Here is a 17,945-nt window from a genome sequence, read left to right on the forward strand (position 1 = left end):
AGACCCCTCAAGAAAAAGGTAAGGAGGGCTCAAATCTAGCCTGTCGTTCAAAACCAAAAGGAACAACATTCAATTGTTACCCATGTTGAAGTACAAACAGATGATATGTCGCCCTGTGACAAAGAAGTTCAAATAGAGGCACAACCCTTTGAAGAATTACGAACCATGAACACAAGACAATGCAATAAGAAGATTCAAGTGAATCTTTCGCTTACCACTGCCATGTGGGACAGTGATCCGAGGACAATAACCCTATGAGAGGGTTTGGTACAAGCTCAGCAAGCAGTAGAAAAACTCACAGAACAAATAGTTTCTTGAGAAAAGTATGAAGAATTACAACAATAGCTAAGGAATGTAAATTTATCCGAAATTCGGGCCTTTGAAGGATGGTGAAAGGAAGAAGAAAAATTCGCAAAGGTAACTCATGGGTTAGATGTAGTTATCAAGTAGATAGATACCTTATGCTCTTTGTACACTGACATCCTAGCATGTAGAGCCCTTGCTAAGAATTATGCCTTGTTTTTAATGGAATGATATATGCAATTGAAAATTTAGGCTTTCAAAGCAGGAGCCCCTATACAAATTAATACTATTTATGATTTTATAAATTGTTGTCAGCACTATGGAGTAAAGGTTCAAAGATTATTGTGTGAATTCTATCTGCATAACCTTGTGTTAGATCAAGAGACAGAGCAGAACCCTGGCCCTTTCGTTGGGGCTATCCAACTGCAAGCATTTATTTCGTTTGGGGTTAATCAAATTAAATGGCTTAAATCCTATAATGCCTTCCAAAGACAAGAAAATGGATTAGATTTATGGGCAAGAGATGAGCCTAGAAATCCAATGTAGTTATGGAGGAAACATAGGAATCTCATGAGGACTCCAGGTGTGATTGAAGCATTGAGACCCATTCATACAACAATCAATTAGCAAGGAATAGAATACTTTTTCACTATTAAAGACCTTGCCATTGATGCCGCTAAATTTCGATATCGGATTTCTAATCCAAATATTCAACTCAGGGAACCATTTAATTATGAGAACTTTAAATTAGCTGCCGATCACTTGAACCTCTGTGGCGAAATTATCTTGAGGGCAGGGCCATCTTGGTTAGGATATAGGTTTCGAAGTCCGATTATTTGGCACCCTACACCTGGATACCAAGCCCTGTATGAGATTCCTGAGGGTTAGAAAGGCCATCTTTTTGAACACCTAGTTAGGCATCATGGTTTTAGACCACCACATGAGATCCCATCTCCAGCCTACTCTTTCACTGCCTTACATTTCAACTACAATGTTTTCATGAGGGCATAAAAAGGGTAAGCAGGGGGGTGTGTGGAGTACTGAAGAAGGTATGTTTTTGTTGATTATTTTGTCATCTTTTCTTTAGAACTCATAACCTCTTTGCATCATGAACTAGGTAGATAATAAGAAATCATGACAAAATCTATAGGATTTATACGCAATACAAAAACACTAATAATTGCTATTTCTTATGCAGGAAAAGGGAAAAACAAAAGATTTCCGTTCCAAAGAAAAAGACAGGGACAAGTTAAATGTTGTCCCTTTGGCAGGGAACCATATGCAAACAAGGCGATCTAAATTAAAACATATCAGCCAAGGAAAGGAAAAGGAGATATTGAATCGGCGCAAGAAAACAAATGGATTTTTGCATCCTTGATATCTCCGCGCTATTATAAAAATGGGCAGCACTGCTAGCCCGGGCGATGATCTACTGTTATTTTTTCTATGTAACTTTTCTCTATATTTGAAACTTTGATCATTGACTCTCGTTGAGAAGTGATTCATTGTAACACTGTTTTAATGCTTTAATATAAATCTGGTTGTTGTTTTGTCTTTGATCCTGGAGTAATTTCAAGCGGTGTGTCCCTGGAGGCTAAGGTCCTGGCCCTAGTGAAACACTTGCTCCTGTATCATTATCTTTAGTTCGTGTGTGGTTTTCATTATCAGCTTTGTTCGATAATCTGATGTTTTTTTTGTTATTTTACATCACGACTCTATTATATTGATTCATGTTCGACTGAGTAATATCGTTCTCTGTGACAGGAATGTCAGATTGTTCATTCTGACTCTCTAACGCATTGTTGTTCCTTTAATCATTAATATAACATTGCCGGTCTTTACAGAATGCTATTGTTGTTCAATTATAGAGTACCCATGTTGTAACAGTCATAAATTGGTATTACTGTATTCATCTATAGATTACATTTAATTGCGATTGTTGATTCAACTAATATTGTTGTTCCATTACGAATTACAATTGTTATTCTTTATAACTAAGATTAATATTTGTAGTACTGAAATCAGATTACTATTTTTCTCAATACTAAGGTGTGCCGTGTGTGTTATTTATCTTAGTTTATTGTGCATTTACATTTGGTTCCAAGTGTTGTTCTATATTTCATTACTAATCAGTTGTCGTTCTATTTCGGTGCGCTATCCGATTTATTCCTAGAGTAAATATTGCTATCTGATTTCTATAGGATACGATTGTTGCACTTATTCCTGTAGATTAAAGTGTTTCTGTTTATAAGAATCAGGTGCTATTACATTTTCTAGTTGTTGTTCCATTTCTTAGTTGTTGTTCCATTTCCTAGTTGATGTTCCATTTCTTGTTATTTTCGTTCTCATTGCTTTGGTGTGCATAACGATCTGAAACTGTAGTGGGCATTGACATTTGTTGTCTAGTTCCCAGATTGATGATCCATTCCTTTATAATCTTTAATTACATCAGTTTACAGAGGGATGAGTCACTGTTACTGGACCTTGACTGATAAACCGCTTAGTTTTCTGAATGCATGATTTAGGCTTTAAAGTTCTTTGTTGTAAGTAGATCTTGTTTTAAGCATCAGTTTACTCTTGTATTTTGAGCACTATACTACTAGCATTACTCTGGAAAATGACAGCCTCAAACTGAGTACACTCTTTGAAATAACAAATCATTCCTGGATTGACAAGTTAATGTGAGGTAATTAGAGGTGAAAAAGACCCTTTTTACGGCTCGACAGAAAGAAAGTTCCAAATCAAATTTTCACCTCCTGAATGCACTTTTATGTCACTTGGGACACCTCTGTGTTCCTTCAAGCGAGCGTGCCAAGACAATTTCAGAGGTGCACTACAATCGGGTCGCTGGACATTTCAAGGTAGAGAAAATAGAGGCAGTGTTGTATAAGTATTTTTATTGGACAAACCTTCGATAATATGTTGGGAAGTACATCAAATCCTGTGTTGGGCCATGGAAAAGGTATGTTTTCTCCTCGTAATAGCTTAATAAATCATTTGTATTTATTTGTTTATATTCATTTTAGGAATAAATATAGAAGAACCAATAGTAGAAGCTAGGTAAAATTGATTATTAACAAATTGGGTAAATCTCGGCACAAAAAAATAACTTTCACTATATTTATATGTAGGGACGTGGATTGAATGATTTTTGTTCAAATGATAGAACAACAACGTCTAGGAAAGGAAAAGGACAACATCTTGATTATGGAGGACAACAGAAGACCAGGAGGACCAATTCTATTATGTGATGAAATTAGATTGAGGGTTGCGAAATCCTCAGGATCCCCTAATCCTGAGGATTCACTTCTATCCATTTATCTTTCCAAAAGTTATATAAAGCCATCAGGCGAATTGAACAGCTAGTTAGGAATTTTAAGATTGTAACTATTCTTTTTGGAAACAAAATACTTTTACTATGATGTTGTAACTTTATTATCACTCTTAATGAAGAACATTGTGTTTCATCTATAATCATATTCTGGATATCTTTCAACGGGGACTTCTCAAGACTTTGGGCCCAGTCGATAGGAGATCTACTACTTTAATTGGGTTATATTTATTTATGTTTATTCTTATAATCATTGATTATTGTTAGTTTGTGAAGTTAGAACTATTCTGATTGCTATGAGGATTGATGATTCTGATTTGCATTTGTTGTTTAGACGAGATTCTAGATCTGGCTGTGTGTTACATCTGTATGATAATCTTTACCAAATTTATTATGTTAATTTAAAAATTCGATTGGTGTTCATTCTAAAGTAATATTACCATAGATATCAAGGTTATAGTTGATTTCTTTCTATGAGATGTTTATGTTATAGCACCATTTACCACTCTTGGTATATCTAATGCTCTGATTACGGCCTATGGCAACCCTTCCTTCCAAACTTGTTCCAAAATCTAAAAAATAGTGTTTTATTCCCTATACACTACTTTTCCTATGATAAAAGTGTCTACACACGGGTCAACATATATCCAACCCACGTACATATGTAAAAACACTTAAAAAAATCCTTACTTTCAGGCGGAGTTCAAGGGTTTTACTTGTTACCCACCTCCTATTGCCCGTGGCCCAACTGTTTCACAACGGAAAAAACTAATTAGGAGAGGTATAAATAAACCTCCATGGGAAGGCCTTAGAGGAGAAAGGATGAGATATTGATACTATAGTGATATTACCCTTGATCACGTCTGAAGGATCCCCGTGCCTCCTAGACTCCCCAAATTTCCAGGAAATCCTTGTTTCCTTGATTATAGATACCCACCATATTGCTTGAGATATCCTTGTATTAGTGATGGAGGAAGATTGTTGAAGGTCGGGAAAGGACAGATCTAGAGGACAGTTCCGCTTGGAGCCAAAGAAGGACTCAGGTTATATTTCTCCACCTTATTTATAGCTTACTTCAATAAAAGGAATGTTGTTCTGTTTCCGATATGAAATGTGTTTATGCATCAAAATTATGTTGTAATTCATTTATGAATCTTATATTGATGTATAATTAGTCATTCATTTATATGATTTAAAGTTAACATCATGTATATGCTTTATGTTTCTACTGTCGTGTATGTTCCATTTGAATAATTTTTAGGTTTCAAGAACATCAGGAGAAGCTGAGGGTTTTCACCATGAGGGATTTACCCAAACGAAGGACATACGGGTAAGGACACTCCTACACGATTTAGTAGAATAAGAATTTTTGATGATTTCTTGAGCATTTCTTGTTGAGGTTTTCCCTCTACTCTATTGGGGTTCTCAACCCAAAGCCCTAAGGTGGTTTCAACTGTAATAGAATTGGCGACTCCACTGGGGATAACAATCTTGTTATTCCTAGTTTGGGTTGTTTGTTCTCAATCAGGGTTCACTTTCTTGATTGCTTGCTTTTCAATATTGTTTGGTCCATTAGTATCCCAGGTATCAAGTCTGATCTTCTTTATTAGACCTTGATTTTTTTTTCCTATTAAAGTTTTGTATACGTTGTTTTCTTTGACTATAGTAGTGTATACATGCAGGTTTATTTAAGGAAAACTCACGTATACATGGGTTTCTTGTATTAGAAACGCGAGTGCATGCTTCTGTGTCTTTACATAGTCACGTATGCAATTTTTTGGATTGTTTTTTCAAATATTTCTGCCCAGTTAGGTCTTCTGCTTGGTGGTTTATGTTGTTGTATGGTCATCTGTTGTCTGGAGAATTCATTTTTCCTGCAAGCTTTCTTTTTCAAAAATCTCCTTCTCACTGAAAAGATTTGGCCTAGGATTGCTTCTTAAGCAAGTTTGTAGTTTGTATCTTGGGTTCAAGGCTTCATTTTGAAGTTCTTGGTTGTTCTGGTCTTCCAGAATAGAAAATTGTTTTCAATTTCATTTCTAACCCGGATTTCAAATGCCTTTCTTTGCTTCCCCTTATTTGGTGGCCTTGTTGCTTTTCTTGCTTTTTGAGTGTCCTTTTGACAAATTTGAAAGTATTTCTTTCGTGACCTTTTTGTCAGTTTGTCGAAATATTTTGCTACTACTTGGGTTAGTTTGTACAAGTTCGTAGTCTTTCTTGTTCAAGTTTTATTCATTTTCGAGTATATAACTTGCGAGATTGAAATATTCCTTGTGCCTATTTATTGATCTTCCGAGTTTTAGCAGTACTTTTGTGACCTCGAAAAGTTGTTTTGTTCCCTTTAAAAGAAAAAGCTAAAAAAAACGATTTATTTTTGTTTTTCTTTTTCCAAGTTTTTGGTTTTTGGTTTCTTTTGTTTTTGTGTTGAAAAGCGAATTGAGATCTTTTCTGATTTGTTCCGCTTGCTTTGAAGAGAGATTTGTGTTCAAATTTTTTCTCTCTTCATTTTAAGTTGGTTGATTGTCTCTATAAAGAGTTACATTTGCTTATGAGTGTTGTTTAGGATCTTGCATCATCATTGTAATTTGCATTAGGTTAGTTTTCATTTTAAGGAATTCTTAGTTTTGTTAGTTTTTGGGTGTGTGTGGATTGTTTTAGAAAAGAAAAGAAAAATATTTTTCTTATATATAAGTTTTTGTAGAGCCCAAGTAGAGGTTGTTATAAAACAAAATGACCTCCTCATCAACTCAGAGGTGAAAGACATGATGACTGAAGCAAAGACCACAATTGCAAGCCTTGATTCCACACTAATGCTGGTTTCACACTAAAAACCTACTTTATAAAGCTTGTTACCAAGCCTAAGGGAGCGTTAGTGACCCCACTAACTCATGTTACTAGTGAAGGGGAAACGTTAGTGAAACTAAGGGAAATTCAATGGGTCAATCCAACAAATTGACTCACAAATATCTAGATATTTATCCCCAAATTTGCTCAAGAAAAGTAAGGAAACATCCAAAATCAAGATATTTGGATGATTTCTAATCTAAGAAAAGAAGGCAAATGGGAAAGAGCTGAAAAGTGGAGCAAGTTCATTGCTTTTTCCCTAGTGAACTCTAGGAGGAGCTTGGAAACCCTAACTCGATTGCTATATAAGCAAAGTGAGGGTTATTGTGAAAGGGGTTAGAGCATTTGAAAGGATATACCACTAAGATGTTGTGAACTGTCATACACTTGAAGAAGTGAGCTAAAAGAGAGAGAGAGAGAGAAGAATAAGGGGCAAGGGAAGACTGATACAACGGATGGTTGTAATCACTCTTCCATTATTAATACAGAACTGCAGTTGTGTTCCCTACTCCATAGCGAATTAATTTGGAGCTGACTTTGAGGGAGTTCTTCTTGGCTGCATAGCAATCTCCAAACAAATCTAGAAGAAGACTTGAGGTAATCCTCTTTCCATACTTTGTTAACTTATATTTGATAGATGAACATGTGTATAACTTGGTAGCTTCTGCAGATAATCCTACAGTCTGTCGAAGGTCCCGAGAAAGCCTTTGAGGGTAGTTTTCATTCTCCATACATGGTGAATTTTACCCCATAGCAGAATTGGTGACTCCGCTGGGGACTATACATCTAGTTCCTGGTTTACCCAAACTCTTCTCTGTTCTCTCTTCCTTCTAAGAGCTCCCTATTCTTTAGCAATCCTTTTTTGATCCACCAGATATCTTGCTGCATCCTACTAGTATACATTCATCTCAGAAACTGATCTTGGAAACCCTTATTATGAAGATTTCCCACACTAACGGAGGTTACCAGGCTACACAGAACTTTATAAAGCACTGTGCCTATGTACAGGGAGCGTTAGTGACCCTACTAACTCTTTGTAACCACTGTTACAGAGCGTTAGTCTCCCTTTGCCTTCATTTCCAGTAGTATTTGTGGACCAAAAGGGATGGAAAATCTTCTCATGGGCTGAAATAAGATCTGTAACTATATTATGTCAACAAAATTGGTGTCCTAGAAATTTATTTTTAGGAAAAAGTTTTGGTTTTTCTCTCTTAAAAAACATTTTTTCTGAAAGAAAGACTGATATTTTGTATTCATCCTTCTGTTTTAAATAGTTGTGAGTTGCTTCATTTTGGTTTTCAATAGTTGTTAGGAAATATTGGAAGATAATCTTTTGGTTATGAATGCATTGAAATACTATAGATGGATAGACGATACTATGAATCGAAAAATATGAATATGTCGAATAAAGCTTGTTTGCATCAAATTGAAAAAAAAAATTCAAAGCATTGTTTTTGCATGATTTATTGAGTCAAGAGTCTCACCATATTTCATACATCAACACCCCTACCGAAGAAAAATAATCAAGTACACATAAAATTTACATTAAAATCAATCAGTTACTCTTTTGAGCAAACTAACATTAGCTAGGCTAGGATCTTGGGATAAGCATGTGAGTGAACTACCCAAGGTTCAAAACAAAAACTAGTGTCGTTAACGAGCGAAAAAATCCTTCTGCACTCATATTACCAGAACCACTCCACTAATAACAGAACAAAATACGAGACAACATTGGACTGTAATTGAAGGTAGCCCGCCTTCTCTTACAAATCCTTTGGACATTCTGTGTATTGGGGGTCCCTTTGGGGATTTCGGAACTGAGTTGGGGACTCCAGTATCCTGCCCACAAAACATGCTGTCTACGACTATGTCCCCCCAAGTGATGTCTATGATCTTAGGTATCTCTAGTGGCCAAACTTATAGGGACTTACACAAGGTGACTGGGATGCACTATCCTGGTACCTAACACAAACAAACCTACTTTGTCTTTAGTTATTGGGAGGGTGCTCGTCTTCACGAAAGTACTTGGCCCCTCAATCTGAGGTTCGGGAGAAGCTCTAAAGTAACCATAACTGTACATTTGGCCATCCTTCTCTGTTATTTATTGAGATATTGGGTTTCATCTCCGGTCATCGGTGCTTATGAGACGAGGTATTTTCCCTCTGTTTGCTGATTGATAGACTTAGTGTATTTTTTATATTAGGTACCCGAGTGTTTTCATTTTGAGACTTTAACGAACATCAAGATAAAATTTATTGATAAAATTAACAGTCACCATGGCTACATCTGGCCCTCATCGTCACTCTAGACGATTGTTAGGACTTCCTCCACTCATTGTGGAGGATCCGCCAAGCTCTAGTGAACCGGATTCCCCATCTTTAGGGAATCAGTCTCCCAAATCTCACACGAGATCTGTTTGGACAACTAAAGATTCAAGTTTTCCAGAGGATTTCTTCACGGAAGGATTTCTTCCTCATTTTAACCCTCCGCTCACAAGTCAGTTGGACCCACTCTTGATTCTAGTGGCACCAGTACTTCCTGCTTCAGTATTTGGAACATTTCCATCTGTCCAGTCGACGACTAATGGATTATGGAACTTTAGGGACACTTTTGGTCCTTCACCACTCCCCTAGTCGACAGTCTCCACAACACTAGTAATGGTGAATCTTGCTATCCCGTTTGTCCTAGGTACAACCACTCACACAACACCCTCTATGAGTGGAACCCAGCAGATGCCAAGTTCCACCCCTATGGTGCCACACTGCATACCTTCGACAAGTGCCACATATAATGCTCCTTATAACACTCAATGTGGCACTATGGGTGCGGTTCCCGTTTACAAACAATATGGTCGGCTGCCAATGTACAGTTCAAACCCCTGGACTCATATACTTGGGGGGGTTCCCAATATGCACATGCCGGTAGGGAACGTAACAGTTCCCCCTCCGTTCTCAGGCATGCATGGTTAGTTTCTAATTGACATGAGTGTCCCCTCTGTCAATCAAGGCCAAATGATCAGTTCTGTGTCGGGCAGGAATCCACAAGGAGTTCCCAACTAGTCCATGGGGGCAGCCTACTCACATACTCAAATGAGTCAAGGGGGCACCGCTTATACTGGGGGCAACTTCATACCCCAGTATCAAAATCCTCATGGAAATCCACTCTACAACACCATACCACAAAGCAACTGCTACACCATGTAACCCATGTACATTATGGGGAACCAAACCATGGGAGGAGCGCAAAGCTCCTCGAGTCATCCGTCATCACCATGGTCCAAGTCGGGGGCACCTAACTCTCTGCCTTTCTTGGCAACATTGGATATACCTGACTTATACAAGTTGAAAAATAACCCCATCTATCACAACTTACAATGGTCGTTGATCCCACATAAAATACCAACGGACATCCCAAAGTTCGATGGAAAACAAGGGGAGGATACGAGCACCCACATCACCACCTACCATCTCTAGTGTGTTTCAAACTCTATGGTGGATGATAGTGTCTGGTTACGTCCTTTTCCTCGCACCCTCATTGGCAATGTAGTGAAATGGTATATTTAGTTACCACGCACATCAGTAAACACCTTTGACACTTTAGCGATGGAATTCCTAAAGGACTTCCAGTTACCAATCCGCTATGAGACTGGGACAGAGCTCCTCACTTCATTTCATTAGCATACCACCACCCACATCTTCGATCATATCCATGAATGGACATGTAGGAGGAGGTTAGTAAAAGATCTCATCCCAAACTTTCTCTTAAAGGACTAGTTTTGCAAGTCCTTACTCCCGTAAATCGCTAGAGATGTCGCTATAGGTGGTGCAGTCACATAAGACCAATCCATACGTCATGCCCAACACTTAAATTTGATATATTCACAGTCTAGCACTCTTTATGACATAATTCCCAATGCTCCTGGGAACCCCAATGCTTTTGCCACTCAGCACCCCGGAGTGCACGCCAACGGGATTGTCGGCGCAACCTCTGGGGTTGCTGTAAAAAAACTTAGTGGTTCCATTGCCAAGTTGTTAGTGGACCCCTCTACCAATACGATTGCTCTTCCTCCCACTACGATAAAATCTGTGCAGTCTACGTAAAAATCCAATGGAAAGAACAAGAAGAATAAGAAAAAGACTGCTCCTTCTGAAGAGCAGTCACCCAAGCAGCCCAACCCAAAACAGAAGGTCGTTGCGCCTACTAATGAGGAAAAGGATAAACCCACCAGCTATCCATGTAAACTCTGTGCTGAAGACCACACGATTTGGTGTTGTCCGCAGCTTCAGGAATGCACAAACTACCTTGCCAAAAGGGATTCTAGTAAGCACCTGATGTCCTTAGAAATCCTTTCCCTAATCAACAGTAGCAAAATCTTATTGGCAACCAACTACAATCCCTGCAAGGGGGCAATGATGGTTTGCAACATCCTTTGGCTGGTGAAGGATCCTCTACCATTTACACATTTGAAACGGTAGAACTCACCACAACAGCCAAATCTTATGGAGCTCATGTTGCTCCAGCAGCAGAACTATCCTTAGGTCAAAACCCATCTCCGCCCAACGATTTACATATCGAAAGGCCCATTGAGGACTTTGTAATTAGACCCCAAAAAGGGGCACTTCGACACACAATGCATAATACATCTGCACATGCTGCCCAAAATTACAACATCGTAGAGGATTTGGCGCAAGGACTATCGGCTATCTCGACAGTCGAAGTATTACCAACATGCCCAACACAATGGAAAGCTTTGCTTTCAGCTATTGGAGGTATTGACGCAATGGATTCCATGCTTGCTATTTTTGACATGGACAAGTGTAAACCTCCCCTTTCTCACCATCTTGCATTCCAGGTGCATATCACTTCAAAAGGTAAAGGTATACACAGAACTGTCATCGATGAAGGTGCTTCTACCTACGTCATGTCGGCTTCATGTTGGCTCACCCTGGGTTCTACAACCCTAACCCCACCATCGAACTCCTTGAAAGCTTTCGATGGCCACACCCAAAAGGGTACCTAGCCAGTTTCCCTATCACTTTGTATGGGAAAACCATAACGGTGAACATAGAATTCGTGGACAAAAAACATGACTATAATCTCTTGCTGGGTTGCAATTGGATATATGCCATGATAGTCATCATATCTACTGTCTTTCACATCATCCTATTTCCATTGGATGGAAAGGTAGTTATAGTAGATCAATTGTCTTTCTACAACCCCGATTATTCACCATTAGCAAGTGGCTTTGTACCCCTAATAGGAGGTGGAACTGACTCTTATGTCAGTTTAGGTACCGGTCTACTGAAGGCTTCCTCCCTCATGGGTTGTTTTCCTCTTCAGCTGCCCAAGGTTTCACAAACAGTCAACATGCTTTCATCTATTCCTCATGAACTAACTGATCCATGGATCCTACCGGCTCCTTTCGACCTTGACATATTCGGACACCAAATACCGTTGTCACCAGCTGAATTGGCCCTCTAAGCCATTCAATCTGCATCAACAGTCATGTTGGTTATGGATAACAGTACCACCGCCCTTCCCATAACTGCTCCTCCTTTAGAGCCATTCAATCAACTCCTTCCTACGAACGAAGTTGTTCAGGAAATCATGAGTTTTGGACAGCAACATTGGGAGGATTGGCACCATCATGTTCCGATATCTGATTCGGACATGATGCCTCTTCAAATCCTATACCTTGACATATCAAATTTTTTTTCCTCACCATTTGAGATCATCCAAACTTTGGATGTGGAAGGAAACATGGGAGACACTTCCAGATCATTGCCCATAGATATTTCGGTCGCGACAGGCATCGCAGAAAACATCCAGATGCAAGCAGATTGCAATCGTGAGGAAATTGTGAGCTCCACCTGCCTATTACAGGAATTCTATGTTGTATTCAATGGGTCTCATGAGGAAATGACCTACATTAATCCATCGATTATCACACATGAGATCCAAATTTACGACGATGACCAACCCATTGGGTATCATACCCCTTCCCTAGAAATAGTCGTTGAACCAATGGCCGGCACTACGGCTGAAGAAGAATGCTTACTATACCTTAAACAAATGGATAAAACCCATTGAGAGGCCAACATGGCACTTGAGGCTCACAACCGCCAGGTACAATCCCTATTTGCAAAAGAGCTTAAGTTTCCTCCTTACTAAGAGGGCGACCTTGTGTTGCTCTATCATCCAAAAGATGACCACTTGGAGGCATGCACGCTTCAACCCAAAAGGCTAGGTCCCTATGTCATAACAAAAGTCCTCACCATGGGGGCATATGAACTATAGGACCGGGAAGGAGTCCTGCTTAAGGAGCCCACATATGGGCTCTATCTGAAAAAGTATTATGCCTAGTATTGCACTGGGCATATGCTTTGTAATTTTATGTATTCATACATTTTGCTTCCCTTTTTGGTGTGATTGGATTGTTTTGTTATTTAGTGGAGTACTTGTCTCTTGAATTCTTCTCGCAATGCAAATGTTGTCGTTACCTTTAGCATACATAGGATTCGTGGATAGTGCTAGTCGTCACACACGACACATTGCATCAGCTACTTGGGTCATTTACACACCCGAGTCAGAACTATTTTGCTCCAAAGGGGTCTTTCTTGGTATCACCACCAAAAATACTGCCGAGTACATGTCTGTCATTTCACTTCTCATGGAAGCGTCATCAAGGGACATCTCCAATCTAGTGATCAAGTTAGACTCCCAGCTAGTCATTATGTAATTGACTAAAGGTTATCACATTCGTAATCCAACCTTGTTATGTCATTATCTAAGGGTGCAACTCCTAGAACGTCGATTTGCAATAATCACATATGAACATGTTCCTTGAGAATTAAATACAGTTGTTGATTCATTAGCTAACTATGTATTAGATTGGCATTTGTCTCATTCTTTATAGAAGCATGCATGAAAAGTAAAACATTTACTGAGTTAAAAATTTGTTACAAAAAACATTTAAAAACACATTTACACCACCAAAATACCAAAAAATGTTTGTATATATATAGATAAACATCCAGTCTTTTACATCAAAATATTCCAAAACTTGGATGTTTTAAGTAAAAAATGGCTATAAAATCCCAGCTACAAACACTCATGTGGCTACGCTAAAACACCTTCTAAAAAGAGCCTATTGCTCCAGAAATGCTAAAACCGCTCTAGCTACCCTCTGAAGAGGAACCAAAAACCGCTCAGGTACACCAACTGTGTGCTGCTGTGTTAAACTCACATGGACAGCGCAAAATATATGAAAGATAAATCAGTGAGTGCATTTTTTTATTAACATAAGATACACATTTATAGTACAATAGGTGACCCTTGGGATTCAGATCCCAAGGTCTCTTGGACTGCTTTTGTCCATTCGAATTCCACACTAACCCATTAGGATTAGGTGTCCAACATTCCCCCCCTTAATTCGAAGGGTTATGTATGAGTCCAAGAAGAGAGCTGTAATACAAAGTGTGCAAAAGATGCATGGCAGCACTAGGCTGAATGTGCTCTATGAAATGTTGGTATAAAAGGGTGGTGGTTTAAGGATGACCACCAACACTGGAACGCTTAGTGCAGTTCTCGGAACTCTTCCAAAACTGGCAAGAAACTGAAGTTTTCTGCTAGAGGAAGTGATCCTATTGTTTCAAAGAGGGAAACCTTCAACCATAAAAGGGAGGTCTCACCCCGCATAAAAGGTAAAACTTCAACCTGAAAAGGGAAGTCTCAACCTGTGATGGTTTAAGGATAACCAACAACTCTGGAATGCTTAATGCAATTCCTGGAACTCTTCCAAAACTGGCAAGAAGCTGGTGTCTTCTGCTAGAGGAAGTGTTCTTAATCTGTGATGGTTTAAGGATGACCAACAACTCTGCGATTCCTGGAACTCTTCCAAAACTGGCAAGAAGCTGAAGTCTTCTGCTAGAGGAAGTGTCCCAGATTGCCAACTGAAGGCATGTTCAGGCATCTTTGTCTCTGGCTACAACTCTGAAACTGGTGTGGCAGGTTGTGGCTCAGGCTCGCTTGATGTGGCTTTGAAGCTTATAGATGACCATCATCATTTCCCCCCCTGTCAGATACAAGGTGAGAAGATGGAGAAAACTCAACTGCAAGACTGTTCAATATTCTAGAACAAGTTCTAACATGTGTTTGAAATATCTTCTTGGCTGTTGATGCCCATTGCCAAGAAGCGATCCATCCAAGATGAATCTTTGTTCTTGCAGGACATTTATTTCTGAAGCATCTGTGTGAAGAATGGCTGGTTTTATGACAGTGCTTACATGGATGAAGATCAAAACAGTGATCTTTCAGATGGCCAACTCGGTCACAGTGTTGGCATTTCACGATCTGTTGTTGTTTTTGTTGTTGTTGCTGTTGCTGTGGAAGAGGGGCAGAGTCTGGAACAGATGGAGGTGAGCTGTCATGCGAAGCAGGTGAACTGTTATGAATGAATCCAACACTCTGAAATTGAATGGGCTTGGCATAGTCTGGAATATGAAAGGACAAGTCCTTGTCATATCCAAGACCTGTTCTGTGCTTGTTGTGGACAAGTTGTTCCCAAGGTCTGATGATGGGCTTGGGAAGTGCAGATTGAGTTTCTGCATCTGCATGTACACTTGCTGCTTTATTGAATACTGAATCTGAATGAACTTGAACAATATTGACTTGCTATTTATGGGAGTCTGCTTCATTGTTCTGAACAGAAACAGGTTCAGAATGATGACTCCACTGGTGTAATTCTTCCTGTTGTAGCTTTGTTTCCAGCTGCAAAAACTCAATATTTTCTTGTACATTTTTCAAACAGATTTGAATGTTTGCGACAATGGCTTTATCAATCATAATTGTATTGTCCGTGGTAGAATGTATTAGAGTGTTCAGCAATTCTAATACAACACCCATTCTATCCATTTCTCTGACTAATTCCTTTTCAGAATAAACTTTTATAGGATCAACAGGCTTCTCAGTGACATCATTATCACCTGCTGTGAGAGATGATTCACGGACTGTCTTTGTCTTTGGACTATTTCGTTTGTTGCCAATAACAGGCAAACTTGAAGACAACTTTATTTCTGAAGGTGCAAAATGACCTGTCATTCCCTCAAATGCCCGCATCTTTGGTTCTATCTTCTCCAACCTGGCATTGATCTCTTTCAGTTGGCTTGGGCGAAGATTGTGACGTTGGAGTTCCTCCCGAAACTGAGGTCCTCCTTGATGATACATTTCCTCAAAACATAGAATAGCTGCTTCCCTAACATTGCTGTTTGAGTCTTCTAGCAAATGTAACACCGATGGAAGCACTAAACGCTGGAAAGGAAGCTCAGTGGCAGCAAAAAGACTGATAGCAGATGCAACAGTTCGAGCAAATTCTTCACGAACTCGCCAATTTTTATGTGTCCAAGCATAGCTCCCTGCTCTCTCCACAATTATTGTTGGTGATGATACCTCCATGAGAGCCAGCAAAATCTTGCAAGTGGCATCACGCACAGGCTGTTTGCCATCTCCTAACCTTTCAACAATGACTGGCAGCAAGGCATTGAAATGTAGCTTCAGATGCTCCCCGGACAATGATGCCGCGAATGCAAGTGCCTGCAGAGCGCCCTGACTGACCCTAAAATTATTATCCTTCAAGAGCGACATAGATGCGTCCACGAGATTGGTCACTTCGGTCGCACTCATACTCTTGGTCGAATGCTCCAGGAGCTGCTGCAGCCTCTCCACGCCGGCCATACGCTCCTTCGTGTCCTTGGCCTGCACCATCTCTATCGCTTCCTCCATTGTGGTTATCATTGCTAAACGTCTAGACTCCAAATAAAGCCACGATATGGTCCCGCAACTGGGGATCAAACCCGTGCGGATCTGGGAACCTAAATTTTGTGCATACAATACAATGGCTCACTTAATGGGGGTTTCGAAACTCAGATCTTGCACCTGCGGTTGCGGCCATGAGAAGGAAGCAAGTGAAGCTCTGGCCCTGTCGCCCTGCTGCCTCAGGAGACGGAACACCTCAATGGGCTTCAGTATTATGGACTGAAGATTTGCAAACAAGAAATACGTCTGTATTTCTCTCAGAAGACGATTTCTGAAACTTGTCTTAGATTTCCCATGCTTCTTGGTCGCAGCAATTGCACTTTGGTAAGTCCATACGTCTACGGTGTGCTGTGAGCGGCAGCCGGAGGGGATTTTTTTTTTTTTTTTTATGAAAGTGGGCCTCAGAAAGCATTCCAATGAAATCAATTAAAGGAGGAAAATATATCGCGCTTTTTTTTGCAGAAGACACCGAATTAGTTTCATGGAATTTTGATGGGTATTAAACACATCTCGGGTATATATTCGTAATCTGCCCTCCTTCTAGCGCCATGGATCTCCGTATTCCTATCTTCGTCGTTTGAGTTGTATGAAAGCAAACTGATCAAAACGCTGAATAATGTCTCAGCTGGGAAGATTTATGTCGAAATAGAAAGGGCCCGGTTGGTTAGGAAGCTCTCCAGAATGGGCTCACTCATAAGATATCAGTCCAGCGCTGGTTTTTGTTTAATGATTTCCCTCTGGAACCTGCGTACAAAGTTATGGGGGTACAATGACTGCACCCAACAACCATAGAAGCCACGACCTTCACAGTCTTTAATTCAACGTATTACCAAGAATTCAACGAACAAAGAAAGATAGATAAGATAAATCATGCAGTACTAATAAAAACAAATTCCTATGATTGCCGAAACTCAGCGAGTATAACTGAGATTGCCCCGCTGGAGCCCTGGCATCTTTTCAGAAAACCCCTTGCGCAGATGGATTTCAAGGTGGAGACGAGATTATCAGGCTGAGATGCGGGCACGTCCACCACGACAAGTGTCTAATCCAATGGCTTCAGATCAGAAATATATGTCCAGTCTGCCGATGGAACTTGCCTCCCCGTTCTCGTTTCTTCGCACAGTAATTCTAGACTCTCTTTCTTCCACGCATCCCACTCTCAACACCACCAGTTCGCCTTGTAGCATAGCACCAACTCATTCAAATGAGGCCACTGCTCTAGATTTTCTCTTAGTGGACATGAGTAGTCAGTGGAAGGGCCGCATATCCAACAATAACCGCCTTTGGAGCTTCAAGCTTTGTTTGAAGATCAATCTGATAAAATGTAAAGAGCAGATGATGCTGGGCAGATTCAGAATGGTAGAGACAGCGCAGGACAGAGCAGCGTAATCATGAAACGCTCATGGACAGTGCAGACAGCACGCAGGAAAGGAATATGCACAGCCCAGGGAGTGCAGAGGGCGCAGTCAAGGTGTAACCGAAACGCACATTCAGATTTCCAAAACGCACATTCAACAGGGCAGAGGGCGCAGTGTCAGGATAGAGGCGTTATAAGGCAGTGGCAACATGTCAGGAGCGCTGGAAAAGAATATGGTAGAGGGCCAGGACTGACATGCACATAATAGGCCACAGAAAAACAAGTGGCTCTGATACCATG

The 17,945-nt window shown here is 40.0% G+C and overlaps 1 pseudogene; it reads right to left on the reverse strand.

Moving 5' to 3' along the window:
• The window catches only part of LOC149147148 (CLIP-associated protein pseudogene), a 66,916-nt pseudogene extending 50,647 nt beyond the window's left edge, over positions 1-16,269 (reverse strand).
• Between the last annotated feature and the right edge of the window lie 1,676 nt (positions 16,270-17,945).

This window comes from Pinus tabuliformis, chromosome 9, assembly GCF_031772625.1.
Source record: "Pinus tabuliformis cultivar Carrire ecotype Pingquan chromosome 9, CPIR1, whole genome shotgun sequence".
Lineage (NCBI taxonomy): Eukaryota > Viridiplantae > Streptophyta > Pinopsida > Pinales > Pinaceae > Pinus > Pinus tabuliformis.